At 41.7% G+C, this 18,925-nt stretch overlaps 1 protein-coding gene across 3 annotated transcripts in view; it reads left to right on the forward strand.

The window, feature by feature from the left end:
• The first annotated feature begins 671 nt into the window (after positions 1-671).
• Dis3l2 (DIS3 like 3'-5' exoribonuclease 2) overlaps positions 672-18,925 on the forward strand; it is a 328,742-nt gene continuing 310,488 nt past the window's right edge. Inside the window, exon 1 of one of the 3 annotated variants that reach the window (XM_021163217.1) lies at positions 672-821. The gene's annotated coding sequence lies outside the window, so the exon portion shown is untranslated. Of the gene's footprint in view, positions 822-1,187; positions 1,738-18,925 lie in introns of those variants that run through there. The other 2 variants (XM_029476858.1, XM_029476861.1) reach the window with 2 other exon arrangements.

The raw sequence follows: 18,925 nt of genomic DNA on the forward strand, positions 1-18,925 counted from the left end.
CATTGTAGTATTGAATTTTGATTATTCTACTGGCATCACTGAACACATGATCTCCACAACAGTTGGCAGCTGTGACCAGCTCCTCACTAACTTTGTTTCCTTTTCATACTTCCCTGGACGCTCTGGGTTTCCTTCTCTGTGGTTCAGAGTCCTCATGTTTTCAATTTTTGATCCACTTGCCTATTGGGCCATGCTGCCTTCCTGCAGCCTTAACACCACATTGCAGGTATTCCATGGCTTGACCCACTTTCTCTCCCCCTCCACTTGGTTGAGGTTTCTTTGCTCTTCCCTTCTTTTGCCTAGGCTAGCCTTTCTCGCACAGGCTTTAAAGCTTCCTTCACTCATCTGAGCTAGCTGGACACTGTCACCTTTTTGGTTACCAGCCTGCGCGTGCCAACAATGCACCTAGTCCTGTACAGGTGTCCAGTGAAGGAGTGATGGGCCAATGCGTGGATGAATAAAGACTTGGTAACAAGGAAGGTGCTGGCGTTGGTGCTGAGAGCATCCAAAAGTCAGGTGGAACCTGCAATGTGACAACGGCTGGGTGGTGGGTTTAGGATCCAGATAGCGCGAGAGGGACCCCAGGCAGAAAGGCTGCTGTCGCTAAGGCGGGAGCCGCCCACGCGGGATGAGCCTCGCACCGCCCCTCATTCAATCCCGTGGTCCTGCAGCGACCACCGCCTCCACCGCCCACTAACCTCGCGCTTCGCTCTTGGCTCAACCCGGCCACCGTCGCTCTCGGAATGCTCGCTCGTGACCCGGAAGCGCATTCTCCCTAGCAACTGCGGGTCTGCGGCGGCGCCGGCCTCCGGGGAGCGACGGTGAGGCTCCTGCCCCCTCCCCCTGCGCACGCCCGGGCCGTCCGGCCTGGCCTTCCCTCCGCGCCGCGCTCCGCGGCCCGGACCGTGCGTCCTAGCCTCACGGGGCGCCCGACCCCGGCGCCTCTGGTCGCCTTCCGCCGGCCCCGACCCGGCCTCAGGCTCCTCACGCCCCGCGGGCCCTAACTTTTTGTAGTGCAGTTCAGTGCGAGAGGAGGGAGACGGGACTGGAGTCGGTGTCTGGGAAGCCGCGACTTCCCGAGGCTTGGGGCACCTGGGGACGTGTTCTCTCGTGGGTCCTGATGGAGGCTGACAGGCTTGCGGCGCCTCGGGAGTGATGAGCAGCAGCGCTTGCTGATCACCCGAGCTTTCCAAAGTGATATAGACTTTATCCGGCGTCTGTACGCTTTGAACCGAGCATTTATTTCCCGGGGAGTTAGCTTTGCAGTTAGGAATGAGTTGTGGACAGTATATTGTATCTTAGCTGTTGTGGCTTCCAGTTTTATACAGAAGGGACGTCCTGGGACCTGACTAATCTTGGGAAAGATTTCAAGTAAAATTTACTCCGTTAAATAGGGCCAGGTGTAAATATATCTCCGATTTACACTTCAAAAGATAACAGTGGCACCGAAAACCTCTTTTGAGTTTGGACAAGTGACACCAAGAAGATCTTAGACATTGCTGTTCTTAATAGAATGATGGCGTGAAAACAGAGCTGTGAACACTTTGCAGAATTATTTAGGAATAAAATTCAGGAGCTTTTTGAGATTCATCATTGAAAATGGTATCATTTAGTTTCAGTACTAAGCACCTGTAGTGTTAATGCACTTGAAATAAGTTTTAAAAGACATACGAGGTTGTACACATTCCACCATTGGGAAAACAAGAAGATGACATATGATTAAATACAATCTATGTGGTAGGTATTCAGTGCTGTGTAGTAGGTTAGGGGATGGGACTTTCAGGAACATAGTTGATTTGCCTCTAAAGGATAGATAAACTATGTATTGGAGGGAAATGAGTGAACGAAATAATTTTGTAAATAATATTCTTTAGGGCTTGGGAAACATTTTCACGTGGTTTAGTTCTTATTTAAAAAATTAAAGTCACTCTGATCCTGATCCATTTCTTTAAGAACACACCATGTTCTTACCCGTTCTAGGTCTTTTGCTTCTGCAGTCAGTCTTACTTTTATGTGAAACACAACAGTTTAAGTAGAGTTACAGTTTAATACGTGAAACTTAAGAGTCTTGTGGAAATTTTGCTCTTTGACTGATATTCTTTATTTTTGAGTGTTTAATGTGTAGCAGGCACTGTGTCAGGAGACAGCAAAAACAATGGTTACTCAGCAACCAATTACTATGTTTTATCTATGGTATGACCCCCCCCCCCCCCCCTGTGTGTGTGTGTTTGTGTATGTGTGTGTGTGTGTGTAGCTTATCAGTCTTTGATGCTCTGCTTGACTTAAGCTGTAGGAAGACCTTAGCAGTCCTTCAGCAGGTGCTGTGCTTGGCTGTGGAGTTAAGAATGAATTCAGATGTGACTTCTGTCTTTAGCAGACAATATAGCTGCAGTTGTGATGTGTTAAGGGAAGTCACAAATGCAGCATATGAATGGAGATATTCAGGATGCATAGGAAAGGAAGTGCTCCAGTCTTACTGAAGATAGCAGGGCAGAGACCCTGTGCTGGCAGGGTGACTAGGGAGGACCAGGGACAGAAGGTACAGCTTTAGAGAGGGAGCTAGGCCCACGTGGAACAATCTGGTAGGACAGAGGGCTGGAGCAGTGGCGTGGGGCCAGATTCTGCTGGACCCTGTAGGCAAGCTGAATTTTTCTTTGTGCTTTGAATAAAGAGAAGCCTCTATGGAAGGTTCTACTTAGGGACTTAGGCTGTGTGTTGGGTTGGGATGACATAGTATGTTTGTGTCTGAATAGCATGCTTTGTGTTTCTACCACTGGTTAGCCTTTGTATTGTTTTCTCATTCCTTGTTCTTCAACTTGTTCCCTATATTTTGTAAATTTTAACTAAAAAACACTAAATTTATATCTATTTGTGTGTGTGTGTGTAGGCTTGTGGGGGTCTCTCCTGCTACCAGGTGGGTCTCTGGGGATTGAACGCAGGTGGTCAGGCTTTGTGACAAATGCATTTTTTCCTGAGCCATCTCATTGCCTCTCATGCTTTATTATAGTTTGAGAAGTCTCCATATCCCACTTGCAAGATGTACTCATTTTTCTTTTATTTGGGAAAAAAAAGAATTGGGACTGAAGAGATGGCTCAACTCTTAAGGGCTAGACTCCTAACCAAAAATATAAAAGAGGCCATTATGGCTAGTTGATTAGAAGTAATTTTAATCAGTACTACTGCTTGGAAACCAGTTTTTGTGTCTTTTTTTCTTTTTAACTGTTTTTTCAAAGTTGTAGTAAGCCACATAATATAAAACCTACTGTCAGGCTGGGAATTAGCTTAGTTGGTGAAGTGTTTGCAGCACACGAAGGCCTGAGATCCATATCCCAAGCAGCCATGTAAAATGCACACCTGGTGTCATGTGCTTGTAATAGCTGTGCTCAAGAGACAGAAGGATCCTTGTGTTCTGTTGTGATCTATGAACCTCAGGTCCCAATGAGAGACTAGCTTAGTACAAAAGAAAACCAAGCAAAACAAAGCAACCCCCGAGCCCTCCCAAATGAAAACCAAGGCAGACAGCTTCTGAGGGTAACCTAAGGTTGACTTGCTGGTTTCCAGGTGCATGCGTCCATCCACAGACACCTAATCATTTACAAGTGTTTAGTTCAGTGGGGGTAACTTTTCAATGAAGCGTAGCATAGGTCTAGAGCAATCCTCTCTCTTCTCACCTGCTCTTGGCAACCATCATTCTGCTGTCTGTTGTCATAATTTTGGCCCCTTTGTTTAAGTGAGTGGACTTGTGCATTGCTCCTACCATTCCTGTCTTCCATCACTCAGCTCAAAGCCGTCAACTAATCTCTGGGCTTCATTCACACAGTTGGGGCAAAATAGTTTATGTTTTTTAAAATCTTCTATTTGGTTTACCAGTAATGAATTTGGAAGCCCTGATGAATTAGGAAACAGTCCCTTTCCTTCAGTTTTCTGTTATACTTTGTATGCAGTTGGTATTTTTTTTTTCCTTACCTGTTATCAGTATTTATTAGTGTTTCTATCTGGTTTGGAGTGCCCTTGTGGGAAGGTTGTTTTTGTTGGACTAAATTCTGGATTCTTTAATGGAAAGTATTTATGATAGCTGTTTCTTTTTGAATGAGCTTTGGTTGTGCCTCTTACTGACCTTATCAATCATCTGTGTTGTTGAGGTTACTTGTATACTTGTGTTCTTGGTCACCTTATTCTATGTGTTGTCAACTGCAGGGCACTTTCTATTATATGTAAGCATCTTTACAAAACAGAATCAGATTGCTTCTCAGCCTTTTGGCTAAGATCCAGTGTAAAACATAGAATCAGTTATCCCCCCCCCTTTTCATGTAAGTATAGGTGGATGTGTGTGTATTTGTGGACACGTGTTTGGATGAGGCCTGTGGTTGGTGTGGGGAGTCATCCTCTATAGATTTTCTGCCTTATTGTTGAGGTGGGATCTCTCATTGAAATCCAGAGATCATTGATGTGACTAGTCTTGCAGTCTGGCTTATTCTGGGCATCTCTTGTGTCTTCCTTCATGACTTGAAATACAGGCAAGCTGCCATACTCACCCAGTGTTTATATAGGTTCTTGGGATCTGGACCCATGTCCCCAGGCTTGCTTGTAAGGCAAGGGTTTTAACCACTGAACCATCTCTTCAGCCTTAATCAGATGTATATATGTATGTATGTATGTTACACAGAGAAACCCTGACTCAACACCTCCACCTCTGCCAAAAAGCCAAATCTCTTTATGGTTACACATGCATTGAATTAATTTTCTCTTCATTCCTCTGCTTATCTCATAATTGCATCTATTATGATTTTATTTCTGCTTTAAGGACTTCCTTTAAAGTTTCTATTAATGGGGGCTTGTTGGTGATTGTTTTAGCCTTTGAATGTCTTAAAAAGGCACTTTATTTGCTTTAGAAAAACATTTGTTAAGTAATGAATTTTAGATTTGTTTCTCCCATCAATCACTTAAAAGATGTTGATTTATTATTTTCTATCTCACTTGTTTCTGATAAGAGAGAAAGCAGCCAAGATCCTTTTGTTTCCTGGTACATACTATGTGTTTTTGTTTTGTTTTGTTTTTTGTTTATTTTTGTGGCTGCTTTAAAGATATCCTCTTTAATAAACTGGTTTAACCAAATTGATTGTGGAATGTATTAGTGTAGTTTTCTTTACATTCCTTGTATTTGGTATCATTGAACTTCTTGAATTTTGATTTTGTAATTTTTTTTATCAAATTTGTAAAGTATTTATCATTTTCCCCAGTATTTTTCTTTCCTGTTCCTCTCCCTTGTAGATTTTGATTAAACATATTAAATAAATATAATTAAATATATTATGTTGCATGGTTCTGCAGCTCACAGATGCTCTGTTAATTTCCTTCTTTGGATTCATGTTTTTGCCCATTGCTGTATCTTTGAGTTCACTAGTCTTTTCCTTGTTCAGTATCTAATCTGTTACTAGTTCAGTTATCCTGTTATTCTATGGCATGCTATTAAAGATATGTTCACCATATCTTTAATCTCAGACACGTATGTGTGTGCATGTGCCCACATGCCATAGCATGTTTGTAGAGCTCAGAGGACAACTTTGTGGGATCAGTTCTCTTTCTATCTTTACATGGTTCCTGGGGTGAAGTTCAAGTTGTTAGGCTGATGTGGCTGGTAACAGCCTGTTGCCATCTCATAGACCCAGGCGCCATAGTGTTTAATCTCTAGGGGCCTTACTTGGATCTTCTGAATATTTTTCTGTCTTTTCTTAATATATTCAATTTTACCTCTAGCTCTTTAAGAATATGGTGTAGCCCTAATAGCTGCAGCTTTCACGTCCTTTGTTGTTTGTTGTTCTGAGGCACTTCTACCCCTAGTGTCTTTCTTTACATTTCCTCTTCTGAACCCACACCCCTATCAATTCAATAAAGAACACCCAGTAGGTGATGACCTCCTTATTTTGTATATTCAGGAGCTGAAACTTAAGAAACTTGGGAGTTTGTTTTAGTTAAGGTCAGATAGCTAATGGTTCAAATTTAAATTTAGTTTTTTTCTAACCATATAACTTGATTCAAGCAAGACAGACAAATATAGAACTAAAACAGGAGATGAATAGGGAAGATTACCATTACAGAGCATAGCATGCGGGACCGTGCTGTTCATAACAGATTTCCAAAGACACAGGAAGCATTTGGGATGAGCTTTGGAAGATTGGAATCTTGCAGGCCTCTAATGTGAGGGAAGCGTCTGTGGGTATGTAGTGTATGGGTGGGCAGGAGGGGCAAAGGGACTGGGTATTGCTCTGCATGGGCTTGGCACACTAGGCACGTGTTTGGCTGAATTGGGTGTGAAAGCAGATAACAAAAGAGTTGGATTGAATTGCAGAAGTGGTTTTTTTTTTTTTTTTTTTTTTTTTTGGGTCTCGCTTTAAAACAGCCTTTTGTATGTCTTTAGCTACTGTATGAGTCTGGTCCAGGGCAGACATCTTTTAAAATCTGCCTTCATTACTTAGTACAATCTTGCACATAATTAATTCGCGGTTATTGATTGATTGATAGAGTGTTTTCTTACGTTACTTAGTTACTTTATTAGAGCTTGTGATTGAATTGTTTATTGTATGAGAAGTCTTAAATCTTGAGTTCATAAAATTCCTTCCAAAGAAGTCAGCATACCTTATGCTGATTCATTTATTGATTATCTTAGCAGTTAATTTACTATCCCCAAGAGTATCCCACTATCTTGGATACAGCTTCAACTGTAGAGTCATTGGGTAGCTGTTTTGTTTTTGTTTTTCAAGACAGGGTTTCTCTATGTAGCCTTGGCTGTCCTGGAATTTACTCTGTAGACCAGGCTGGCCTTGAACTCAGAGATCTGTCTGCCTCTGCCTCCCGAGCACTGGGATTAAAGGTATGCACCACCACTGCCAAGTTCTATTTTTTCATTAACAATTAACAAAATTTATGTGTGTGATTGTTTTCCATATATATATATATATATATATATATATATATATATATATATATATATATATATATGTACCATGTGTGTGCAGTGCTCTTAAGAATCCTAGCTACAGATAGTTGTGAGCCACCATATAGCTGCTGGAAATTAAAAGCAGATCTGGAAGAGCAGACAGTTCTTGAAAAACAAGACAAACAATTGAAATTACACTTTAACTTTAGTGAGAATGCTACTAAATTGTACCATAAGCACGGTTTTTACTGTTTTTGATAGATATGCATTTAAGAGATTTATTTATCATTTTTATTATATATATATGTGTGTGTGTTTGCCTGAGTGTTTATCTGTGCAGCAGGTGTGTACAGTGCCTGTGGAGGCTTAAAGGGTGTCAGATCCTCTGTAACTGGAGTTATAGGTAGTTGTGAGCCACCATATGGGTCCTGGGAGTTGAACCAAGGTCCTTCAGAAGAGCAGCCAGTGCTCTTTGTTGCAGAGCCATATGTTCTTCTCCCCCATCAGGTCTTTGGAGGCTTGAGGTCTTCCACTGTCCTTTATGATCCTTCCATCTCTGCCACCCCAGTGGGGTTAAAGTGCATGCATCTGGACCCAACCTTTTTTTGTTCCTCACATGGGTCTTAGGGATTGGAACTCAGGTCCTCATGCTTACACGACAGATACTTTACTGATAGAATATCTTCCCAGACCCAAGTTTTTCATCTTCTGTGCATTGGAATAGTTTTAACACAGCAAACTGGATATTTGACATTGCATGTGTTTAAGATAGACTATGTATTCAATACTATTTTAGTCTTTTGATATTAAATCTGTTGCTTTTCTTCCTGGTCACTATCAGGTTTGGTGGGAAGTAGGGGAGTAGCTTGAGGATGGAAATCATTTCCTTCACTTGTATAGCTGGTCATTGTTTATAATCATGAATTAAGAAATCCTTTATCTGTTGAGGCATAACCTTTAGCACACATAAAAAGTCTGCATTTGTCTCTTTACTGTGTGTGTAAGCATCGTGACCATTGGTGAGGTTATTTGAAAACTAATTTAAAAGTAGTTGTTATTCTATTTAGACTTTGATCTGTTTTTAATAATGAGGCCCTGCTATGTACTTTTTTTTTCTATTTATTTAGACTTTCTTGTCTTTTTTGGAAAAGTTGTTGAAAGAGAGGTTTTCACTAGATTTTCTGAACCTGGTTATGGTAATAAATTAATTTGCTGGTCTAGTGGAATACAATATAACAAAGTATAATTGTCTGTCAGCTTCTTTTCCATTTTAGATTAGTGTGTGTGTGCGCATGGTACAAAAGAGCACTTGTGCTTGTGTTTATGTATGTTCACCATGTGCGTGCTTTGTGTCCATAGAGGTCAAAGAGGGTGATGGGTCCTCTAGACCTGGCATTATAGATGGTTGTGAGCTAGTTTGTGGGTGCTGGGAACTAAACTCAGGTCCTCTTTAAGAGCAACAAGTGTTCTTAGCTGCTGAGCCACCTCTCCAGCCTTTTGTTTCTGTAGCTCCAAGAGCCTAGAAGATTGTGCTGATGTTTAGGTACCTTATATGGAACACTGTATTTTCATGTGACCTGTGAATATCCTTTTGAAATCACTTCTAGGTTAGTTATAGTATCTCTTGTATTATTTAGGGAATAATGACAAGGAAAAAGTGTATGCATATTCAGCATTTTTTTCTTGGTTCTTTTTATCTGTATTGGTTAAATCCACCAAGGTCAAACTTTTGGATTTGGAGAGTCCAGTGTACCACTGAATGGCTTACACAACAGAAATGTATTGCTCAAAAGTCTGGAAGCCAGAAGCCTGACATCCAGGTGTTGGCAGAATTGATTCATGAAGGCTGTGAAGAAACTGTTCCATCTAGCCCTCTCCCAGCTTCAGGAGGTTGCTGGCAATCTCAGGCATTCTTTGGCTTTTAGACACACCATTTTGATGTTTGCCTTAATCTTCATGTGATGTTATCTCTGCAAGTGTGTCTGTGTTCAAAATTTTCCTTTTTATAAAGACAACAGTCATTTGGTATGCCCCCACTCTTATATGATGTCATTTTAACTAATTATTTCTTCAGAAACCAAATAAAGTTACGTGCTGAGAAGCTTCAGGGTTAGGACTTCAGCTGTTACTGTAACACAGTATCTGAGATGATTAACCTATTTTGCCTTATAGTTTTGGAGATCCAGTCTGTGATGAACTATATAGCTCTGTTGCTTTGGGCCTGTGGTGAGGTCACATGGTGATGGGAGTACGTGGCAAACTAAATTGCATATGCCATGACCAGAGAGCAAAGGAAAGAAGCAGAAAGAGGCTAGGATTCCATTACCCCCTTCCAGGGCTCATCACCAGTGACATAAGACCCTTTCCTAGGCCATTTCCTAATGACACAAGGCTCCTTGGGAGACATTCAACTGTACAGTCCTAGCACTCTCCTTGTTCCTGCAGACAGGGTAGCTCCTGGTGGGTCTAGGTGGTAGTGGTTTAGAAGCTCTATAGTTTGAAACTGGGGCTAATGTGAGAGACTCATGATGAGGAATGGTTGGCGTAAATGTGGTTCTGCTATGCACTGATTTTCATTGACTGAGAACCTGAAATTTGTCAGAGAGAGAAGTCTCACAAAGACAGATGTTTCTGAGGTCCGAGGAAGAATGCCCTGTTAAGAGTCTCAAGAGTTGATGAAATGGAGTCTAAGCTCCTAGAAAAGAGTAGAGATTCAGAGTTAAGGAAGAAACCATAGATCTTCACTTCTGAGAACTGGCTTAAGCTTGTTCAAAGTACAATTGTCCTCAGTATCCATGGGGTCGATATGTAACGATTCAATAACAGCAGATCAAAGTCATTACATTCACATTTGCACTGGAGCAGGTGTGGGCTCTTACTCTGTCATCAATACACAATTTGCACAGAATTTACATTGAATATAAAGATAACTCTCTCACATGCAAGTATGTGTGTGTTTAAATATATTTCTCTTTGTGCGCATGTGCATGCATGTACACTTATATGCATGTTTGTGTGGTGGCTGGAGAACGACCTCTGGTATCATACACAGGGAGGCCACCGATCTCCTTTGAGATAGTCTCTTATAGGCCTGGAACTCACCAACTAGGCTAGTCTGGCAGTTCAGTGAGTGTCAAGGATGGATCCTGTGTTTGTGTCTCCCATGATGGGATTACAAGTGCCAGGTAGTATGCCTGCTTTTGTTCCTTGGGTTCTGGGGTTGAGCTCAATTGCTTGTGCTTGTAGGATAAGTGCTTTACTGATTGAACCACCTCTTCCCCTGTCAAAGATAGTTTAAGGGGCATAGACACAGATACAGTCCCATTTAATATAAAGGACTTGGTCATTTTTGGATTTTGGTACCACAAGGGTCTTGGAACCAGTGTTCCAAGGAACACTATGTTTGAGGCCTTGAGAGACTGGGAACCATTTTGAATCTCTTTTAGAATCTTTAACTTCTTTTTTTTTTTTTTTTTTTTTTTGGTTTTTCGAGAACTTCAAAGTAAAGAAGAAGTAGCGACCCCAAACTGGCACTCACTGAAGAGTGAGGATGTGCTTCTGTAGAGATTACTGTTTTCTAGAGATAGGTATTAATCTCCAGCGGAAACCGCATGTGAGCTGTGCAAGGAGAGACAGAAAATACAGATGGAGTTCTTTGTAGAGTTTTTTTTTATTAGATATTTTCTTTATTTACATTTCAAATGTTATCTTTCCTAGTCTCCCCTCTGAAGACCCCTATCCCTTCCCCCTCTCCCCCTGCTCGCCAACCCTTCCACTCCCCCTTCCTGGTCCAGGCAGTCCCCTATATTGGGGCATAGAACCTTCACAGGACCAAGGGGCTCTCCTCCCATTGACGACCGACTAGGCCATCCTCTGCTACATATGCAGCTAGAGCCATGAGTCCCACTATGTGTTTTCTTTGGTTGGTGGTTTAGTCCCAGGGAGCTCTTGGGGTACTGGTTAGTTCATATTGTTGTTCCTCCTAGGGGGCTGAAAATCCTTTCAGCTCCTTGGGTACTTCTCTAGGTCCTTCATTGGGGACAACCTCTGGTATCTGTGCTCTGCCCAATGGATGGCTGTGAACATCCACTTCTGTATTTGTCAGGCACTGGCAGAGCCTCTCAGGAGACAGCTTTATCAGGGGCAACCTGATAAAGCAAACTCTTGTTGGTACCCACAATAGTGTCTGTGTTTGGTGGTTGTTTATGGGATGGATCAGTAGGTGGGGCAGTCTCTGGATGGTCATTCCTTCAGTCTCTGCTTTATACTTTGTCTCTGAAACTCCTGCCATGGGTATTTTGTTCTCCCTTCTAAGAATGGTCGAAGTATCCACACTTAGGTATTCCTTCTTCTTGAGTTTCATGTCTAATTGACCACTAAAAGGTTTTGAATTAATTTCTAGAGTTTCATTACAAGCATTCCCTCTGGGCTATAAGTAAAACACTTTTTATATATTGTATCTGATACCACTGAACAACTGCAATGCTTTTTCTAGTAATTGTATTAGATTTTCTAGGTAGATTCCATGTATAACTGATCATTCTGAAATGCTGTTTATATCAACTTTTATGTAGCAATGGCTAGCTTCTTCAGAATGGTATTGAATAACAAGTACCATATCCATTGGTAGCCTTTTCCTGTTCTTAAGCTAATTGTAATGCCATTAGTGCTTTCATTGTTTATTATACTTTTTGTTTCTAGTTTTTAAAACCTTTTTTTGGCTTTATGAGACAGGATCTCTCTGTGTAACCCTGGCTGTCCTGGAACTCAGGCCAGACCTCGAACTCATGGAGATCCCTCTGCTTCTGCCTCCCAAGTGCTGGGATTAAAGGCATATGCCACCACATCTGGCTACTTTTTTTCTTCTTAAACTTTCTCTTTGAGTTAAACACATAGTTTGAGATATTTATTGATTCACACACAGTTGTAAGAAATGAGAGAGAGCGAGAGAGCGAGAGCGAGCACCCAACTGCCCTTCACTCAGTTCTTTCTAGAGTAACTGTAGTATATTATTGTAACCAGGGCATCTCAGCCACTGTCTCTCTGTATTGCCACGTGTAGGTGCTTTGTATTGGTGTTTTTCCAGTTTCACATGTACTCACTAGCGATCGTGTGAGCTGTATATTTGTGGGTTTGTATGATCACCACCACAGTAGAGCTGTAGAAGAGTCTGTCACAGAGGTCCTTCATATTACCCTTTCATAGCTTCAGTCATGTCTGCCCCTGTCCAGCCTGGGTACCACTCAGCTCTTCTCTGCAGTTTAGTCATTTCAGGGGGACTGCATAATGGAGTCACATAGTACATCACTTGTGAGATTTCTTTCTCCTGGTATCATTCCCTTAAGCTTTGTTCTGGTTGTTGTGTGTATTGTTTGTACCTTTTTTTATTGCCAAGTAGGATTCTGCAGCATGCCTGATCGTTCTGTGGAAAGATTGTTCTGCTTTTTTGGCTGTTTGGATAAAGCTGCTGTGAGCATTCATGTGCAAACATAAATGTTCCTTTCTCTAGCATAAATGCTCAAAGTGCACATTGCATTTAGATTCTCCTGTGGTTAACATTTATTCTGTCTCTGATCTGTCTACCTTTCTTTATGCATGCATGTAATACAGTTTTCTCCCTTAAATGCATGTGAGTAAATTGCATAAGCCATTACCTCCAAATATTTCAGTGAGTGTTTGTGGTAATAAAGACATTTTCTTACATGTGCACAAACATTATTAGTTTAATTTAACTTGGATATTACTTCTGTCAGGTCCACTGTCTCCTCATCAACTGGTACTAAGGTCCCCTTTAGTATTTTGTTTCTTTTTTCCTGTGTAGTATATTATCTTAAGGATAACCAGTACAGCTTACTAATCAGTACATTTTATTTTTACTGGCTTAGATGGGTAATGGAACCAAGGCAAAGAAAGGTGAGGTGCTTTGTTCAAGTCACAGCTTCTAGGAGGTAAGAGTCTAGATTCAACGCTGGTGTTTGACTCTCAAGGTCTCCTAACCACTGACTGTGTGGTCTTCCATTAACTATTTATCTCATAGCAGCAATGTTTGGCCTTCCAGAAACTAATGTTTTAATTTCCTTATGTTGTTGGCATAAACAAGCATTACTTTTTTTTTTTTTTGGTTTGAGAGTATTCCAATCATCTTGTGATGATTACATATTTTCTCTCTTTCACACACTGAGTCTATTTTGCACCTGATTAGTGTCTACTACAGGAAGTAGTGAGTATTTGAAATGAAGCTTTGGGCATTTGGGAGTTGAGGAGACCATACTCCCTCCCCTTTAAGTTTATTTATTCTCTTTAGACCCCAATTGCTGCCCCTTATTCCTATTCCCCCCACAGTCCTGTCCTTCATCTCTCCTCCCCTTCTCCTCTTAGAGGGTGGAGGCCCCCCACTGGGTATCCCCCGACCCTGACACATCAAGTGGGCTATGCCCACCCTTTCCCACTGATGGCAAACAAGGCTTACCAGCTAGAAGAACATACTCTACAGACAGGTAACAGCTTTAGGGATAGCCCCTGCTCTGGTTGTTCTAGACCTGCATGAAGACTGAGCTGCACATCTGCTATCTATGAGCGGGGAGGCCTAGGTCCAGCCCACGCATGCTCTTTAGTTAGTGGTAGCCCCCAAGGGTCCAGGTTAGTTAACTTGTTGGTCTTCCTGTGGAGTTCCTATCTCTTTTGGAGCCTTCAGTTCTTCCCCCAACTCTTCCATATGAGTCCTTAAGCTCTATCCAATGTTTGGCTGTGGATCTCTGCATTCACCTGAATCAGTTGCAGGGTTGAACCTCTCAGAGAACAGTTATGCTAAGTTCCTGTCTGCAAGTATAAGAAAGTATCATTAATGGTGTCAGGGATGGTGCTTGCCCATGGATGGATTTCTAGTTGGACTAGTTATTGATTGGCCATTCCCTTAGTCTCTCCATCCCATGTCCCTGTATTTCTTATAGACAGGATAAATTTGGGGTTGAAAGTTTTGTGGGTGGGTTGGTGTCCCTATTCATCCACTGGGATTCCTGCCTAGCTACAGGAGGTGGCCTCGAGTCTCAGCTCAGGTCACCCCTATTGATTCCTGGGAGCCTTATTTATCCCCAGTCTCTGGCATGCCCAGAGATGCTCCCCAGCCTCCCTTCTCCACCAGTTGCCCATTTCCATTCATTCTCCTGGCCCTCTGGCCATCCTTCCTGTCTCTCCTCACATCTGATCCTGAATCCTCCCTATCCCCCTTCCCCTTTCCCTCCCCGTTTCCTCCACCACCCAGTTCCCTCCCTCTGTCTGCCTCCTACAACTATTTTATTCCCTCTTCTAAGTGAGATTCAAGCATCCTCACTTGGAACTCCCTTCTTGTTTAGCTTGTTTGGGTCTTGTGGATGCCTGGTCTCTGCACTTTAGGTCAGTTAAGGATTATTTCTTTCAGGATGTCCTTGAGTGCTCTGCTCAGTCTTGACTTTCTTAAAAGAAGAGTTTCCTGTCCCTGGAGGACGGCGGTTTTGTAATGTTTATCTTTTCCAGACTTCTTTGGAGGCTGTCCTCTTCTGCAGTACCATCAATTGCATGTGTGTAGGTTTGCCAAGCTTGTAGTTGTGGGAACTGTTATCTCTAGGTTTCTTCATATCTGCTTTAGTGGTCTATGTGCCAAGGCTCTGTATGATTTCAGCTTTTATATTTAACATACATCCAGAGTCAGCAAGATCTTACTGATGTAGCTTCTTCAGTGACAAGGTGAATGCTTGCAACCTGAAGATTTAATGTGCTCACCTGAGTTTCTGAGCTTTGGAACTGGCCTGTGCTCTGACGCCTGCTCACACTATTTGCATAAGCACTGACTTGCTTCCCTGGGTTACCAAACTATGGTTTATTCTGTCTCCCTAGACATAGTGGTCCTAGGTAGGTCATAGCTGTACTTCAGTAGTTTTGGGGTTGTTTCAGTTATTTGCTTGCATTTATTTATTTGGATTTTACTGTTTTTCTGCATGTACCTAACATTGTTAAGTACTAAATTTGTGGGATGGTTCTTATGAATAATGATGTTACCAATGAGTTGACTTGGGTTATTTCTGTCTCTGGTTGGAAATTGAATGTAGACAAAGGGTGACTGTTTTAGTCTTGGTGGTTCTGGGCTCTTGAGTGCTAATAACCTATGGGCTAGGTTAACAGGCTTATCATTCTAAATCCTGAAGAATAGAGGTCTATGGCTCCTAGCTCTAGAGGTCAGAAACTTGCAGTCCTAGATGCTCAGGTTGGGGCTTTACTGTCCTGAGCATTGACTGTTAGGAGTCCTGTACTCTGACCAGGAAACCACAGTTTATTACAGTGGCTAGGTGTTGGTAGTAAGCAGCAGCAATGCAGCAGGTGACCAGTGTTACAGTTCTTGAACCCTGAGAGTCTGGACCCATGGCTTCTAGAGACTCTTAGTCCTTAGGGCTTGGCAGTTTCCTGAGTTGTTCTAATTCTCATTTTTGTTTCTTTACAACCTTCTGTCTCTCACAGTTTTGGGTTTCTGCTTCCTCTCACCCTCTAATACCATCATCTCCTGTGATCTCAGGGACCCAGCTCCCTGCAGCACTTTTGTCCTCACTAGCTTTCTGCAAGTCGCCTGTTTCTGCAGATAACACCATTTCCTCTTTGTCCTGTCGGTTTAGTGCCATGTTTTTACTATAAAGTCACAAGTGGGCAAGAAAAGACCAGTGGAAGGAGCCTTCTCTAAAGGTGTCTCTTGGTTGATTACCAAGTAAGCAGTACAGTCTGGTTATAGAGTTGGGAGGGCATATGTGTAGCTAAATGAAGGATTACATTTGCACTAATCATTGTATAGTGTCCAGTTCCAGTGAGCATAGGCCCTGAGGACGGACAGGCTTTGCATGTTTACTTACTTCTTGCTGAGTTACTGAGGAGTAACTTGAATGAGAATAGCTTCAAGGTTATCTAAAGGTTACTGAATCTTGCCTTGACTGGATTGATGCCTTCCAAGGTTGGTGCAGGCTGTCGGGGGCAGTTGTGAGGGGAGCAAGGCCTCCTGGAGCCAGAGTTGTGGCTTTCACTGCAGTGTTCCTGGCAGCTGGTGCATTCTCAGAGTGATAAAGTGTCTGAGGTAGCTGGCTTGTCTTGAGGTCAGTTGTCAGAGAGGAGGCTGCCAAGCTGATGGTTCCCTACTGCAAGCTTCCAGGCACAAGTGCACCCTATCCACTTCTGTTCCAAGCCTTGAATGGGCCACTCACAGAAGTTTCAGTGGTTTGCTCATTGACAGGAAAAAAAAAAGGGCATTTATAATAGACTTAAAACTCAACACAAAACTGGGGTTCTTGAAGCATTTAGCAGTCCTCGAAGGCAGTTAGCAGGCTTAACAGTGCCCAGTCCCTGTCCCAGGGCCCTACACTTTAGTCCCTTTGATCTCAGTAGTAGTTTTTATATGGGAAATGTAGAAAACTGCAAACCTTAGGGTCACCGTCTTCCAAATAACATTGAAAAGTGCAATTGTAGACATTTTCTTCACAGGAATAGGGGCTAGAATTAGGGTTGTGTTTACTGGGCCTCTCAAATCCTTCATTACAAGGTAAACAGACCAGATCTGGAGCTGGCAGGTTGGCTTCTGGGCCATTGAGCTGCCCACATCTCACTGTATGTTTGATTTTAATACCTCAGGCCTTTTAATGCTTAGAATTTTGTGTTCTGAAATCCTCTATATTTCTTGAAATATATATATATATATTTTCCTCTGACTTTGGGTATTTAAAGGTACATATTTGCGACTTTTATGTCTTCTTCTAGGAGTGCTACCTAAGACATGATACAGATCTTATGTTGTAGGCCAGAATGTGGCTAACATACATAGGTAGTAAATTCCAGATGTTTGTAGTGGCAGATCTGAGATCTATATATTGTTATAGCAACACTTTACCAAGGACAAAGTAATGATATAACTGACCAACTTTTGTTAAATTATTAATTCACAGAAGCCAGCTTGATAGTAATATCATGCGTAAAATTTAAAGAATGTTTTGACAAACACTGACATTTTATTTGAAATGATAGGAAACTAGGGAAAACTAGTTTCAATTCTTGTAATGTTTTAGTCATTTCGTTCAGCAGATTGTAGGTTATGAAAGTCACATATTTTTCCAAATTGCCATGGTAAAATTGGCCATGTAGGCAGGCTTTGCAGTTCTGTTTATATCTTATTACTTTTTAGATGATGGCAGTGATTACTATTGAAATGATGTGTATGGCTGGTAGATGAGTTAGTTTTCAGCCCTCATTAAGTAACTGCTTTTCTAACACACTATAGAATTTGGATTGTTCCTATGTTAGTCTTGTCTCATACAATTTATGTACATAAAGGTCTTTAATAGTTTTTAATGCACTCGTGTGTGTGTGTGTGTGTGTGTGTGTGTGTGTGCATAAGATGGAGAACCATCTCATGTGTCATCCTAGGGCATAGGGTTGTCTGGAGTTTACCAGTTAGTCTAACCAGTGGCTGACCAGTGAGCCTCTGGGATCCTCCTGTCTCAGCCTCCTTATCATTGGGATTATCAATGTGCTTCACTATGCCTGCCATTGTTATATGCTTTTTGGGGATTGAACTCAGGTCTCTGTGCTTACAGAACAAGTACTTTACTGATGAAACCACCTTCCCCGAGCTGAATAGCTGTAGTTGTCCCTGAATTGATTGCTAAGTAGGATATTTTGATATCATGTCTGGGCATGGTGGAATAGCCTATCATTCAAGCTACTCAGGAGTCTGCAGCCAGAGAATTGCAGTTCAAGGCCAGCCATGGTGGGCAACTTAGGGACACTCTGTATTGGAGACACTTTGTAAAACAAACAAAATAATGGAAGGAAAAAAGGGATTGGTAATATAGCTCAGTAGTAGAGTGCTTGTCAGACAGGCATGAGGCCTTGAGTTAAATAGTGCCACAAAGACAGACAAACAGACAGACAGACAAAGAATTTTGACTTTGTAGCCCATAATTGAGAGTTTTAAAAAGGAGATTAAAGAGTTTTCTTACTAGTTTAATGTAATTTAATATGTGTGTGCTTGTTTACGGATAGATGAAAGATATTAGGTATTAGTTGGTAGTTGTTGAACTTGAGGGCGAACATGTAGATAACCATCAAAATATTTCCTACCCTCCCCCTTCTTTTTTTGGCACTCACTTTGTAGACATGATATAGACCTTATGTCTCTCTCACTTTGTAGCCTTGGCTGTTCTGGATCTCACTATGTAGCCCAGGCTGCCAGACTCACAGCAGTTTTCCTTAATCAGCCTCTCAAGTGCTGTGATTGTAAGCATGAGCACCATGTCTGGCACGAATATGTTTCTATTTAAATCCTATTGTTTTTATATACGTGTGGTATCTTTGTTAGGGTTTCTACTTCTATGATAAAAACATCATGACCAAAAACAACTCGAGGAGGAAAGGGTTTATTTCGCTTACATTTCCTGTAGGTGTAAGGATTGCCACAGTTCTGGAAATTCTGGCTTTTCTCAGGAAGAATGACATGATCAGTAGGTGACTATTTTGTGTTCTGATTCCGTACTCTTTGGGTTTTAACCTTGCCTTAGATATGTTAGCTCTCTGTAATAGAATCTAGGACCTCTCCAGTGTAGATAAAACGCTTAAAGGTTTTGTTTCTAACTTCTCAAACAAGACAAATAAAAGACAGAGCTAGGCTGGGGAAGTAGAATAAGAGAAAGAAGAGGCATTGCTAGCTGTAGCATATAGTCAACAAGCAGTTTTTAAAATTTCTTTGAAAAATTCACCCATAGAACTAGATCAGTTTATTGGCCCCCTATTATAGATCCTCAAAAGTCAATATTGGGATACATTTACCTTACATATCTTTTAAGTTTATCTTCCATTTGCTGACATACTACAAAAATCCCTTACATCATTACCCCCCTCCTTCTCATTCTGTAATGTGAATCTTTTCTTTTCTTTTCTCTTCTCTTCTCTTCTCTTCTCTTCTCTTCTCTTCTCTTCTCTTCT

This window comes from Mus caroli, chromosome 1, assembly GCF_900094665.2.
Source record: "Mus caroli chromosome 1, CAROLI_EIJ_v1.1, whole genome shotgun sequence".
NCBI lineage: Eukaryota > Metazoa > Chordata > Mammalia > Rodentia > Muridae > Mus > Mus caroli.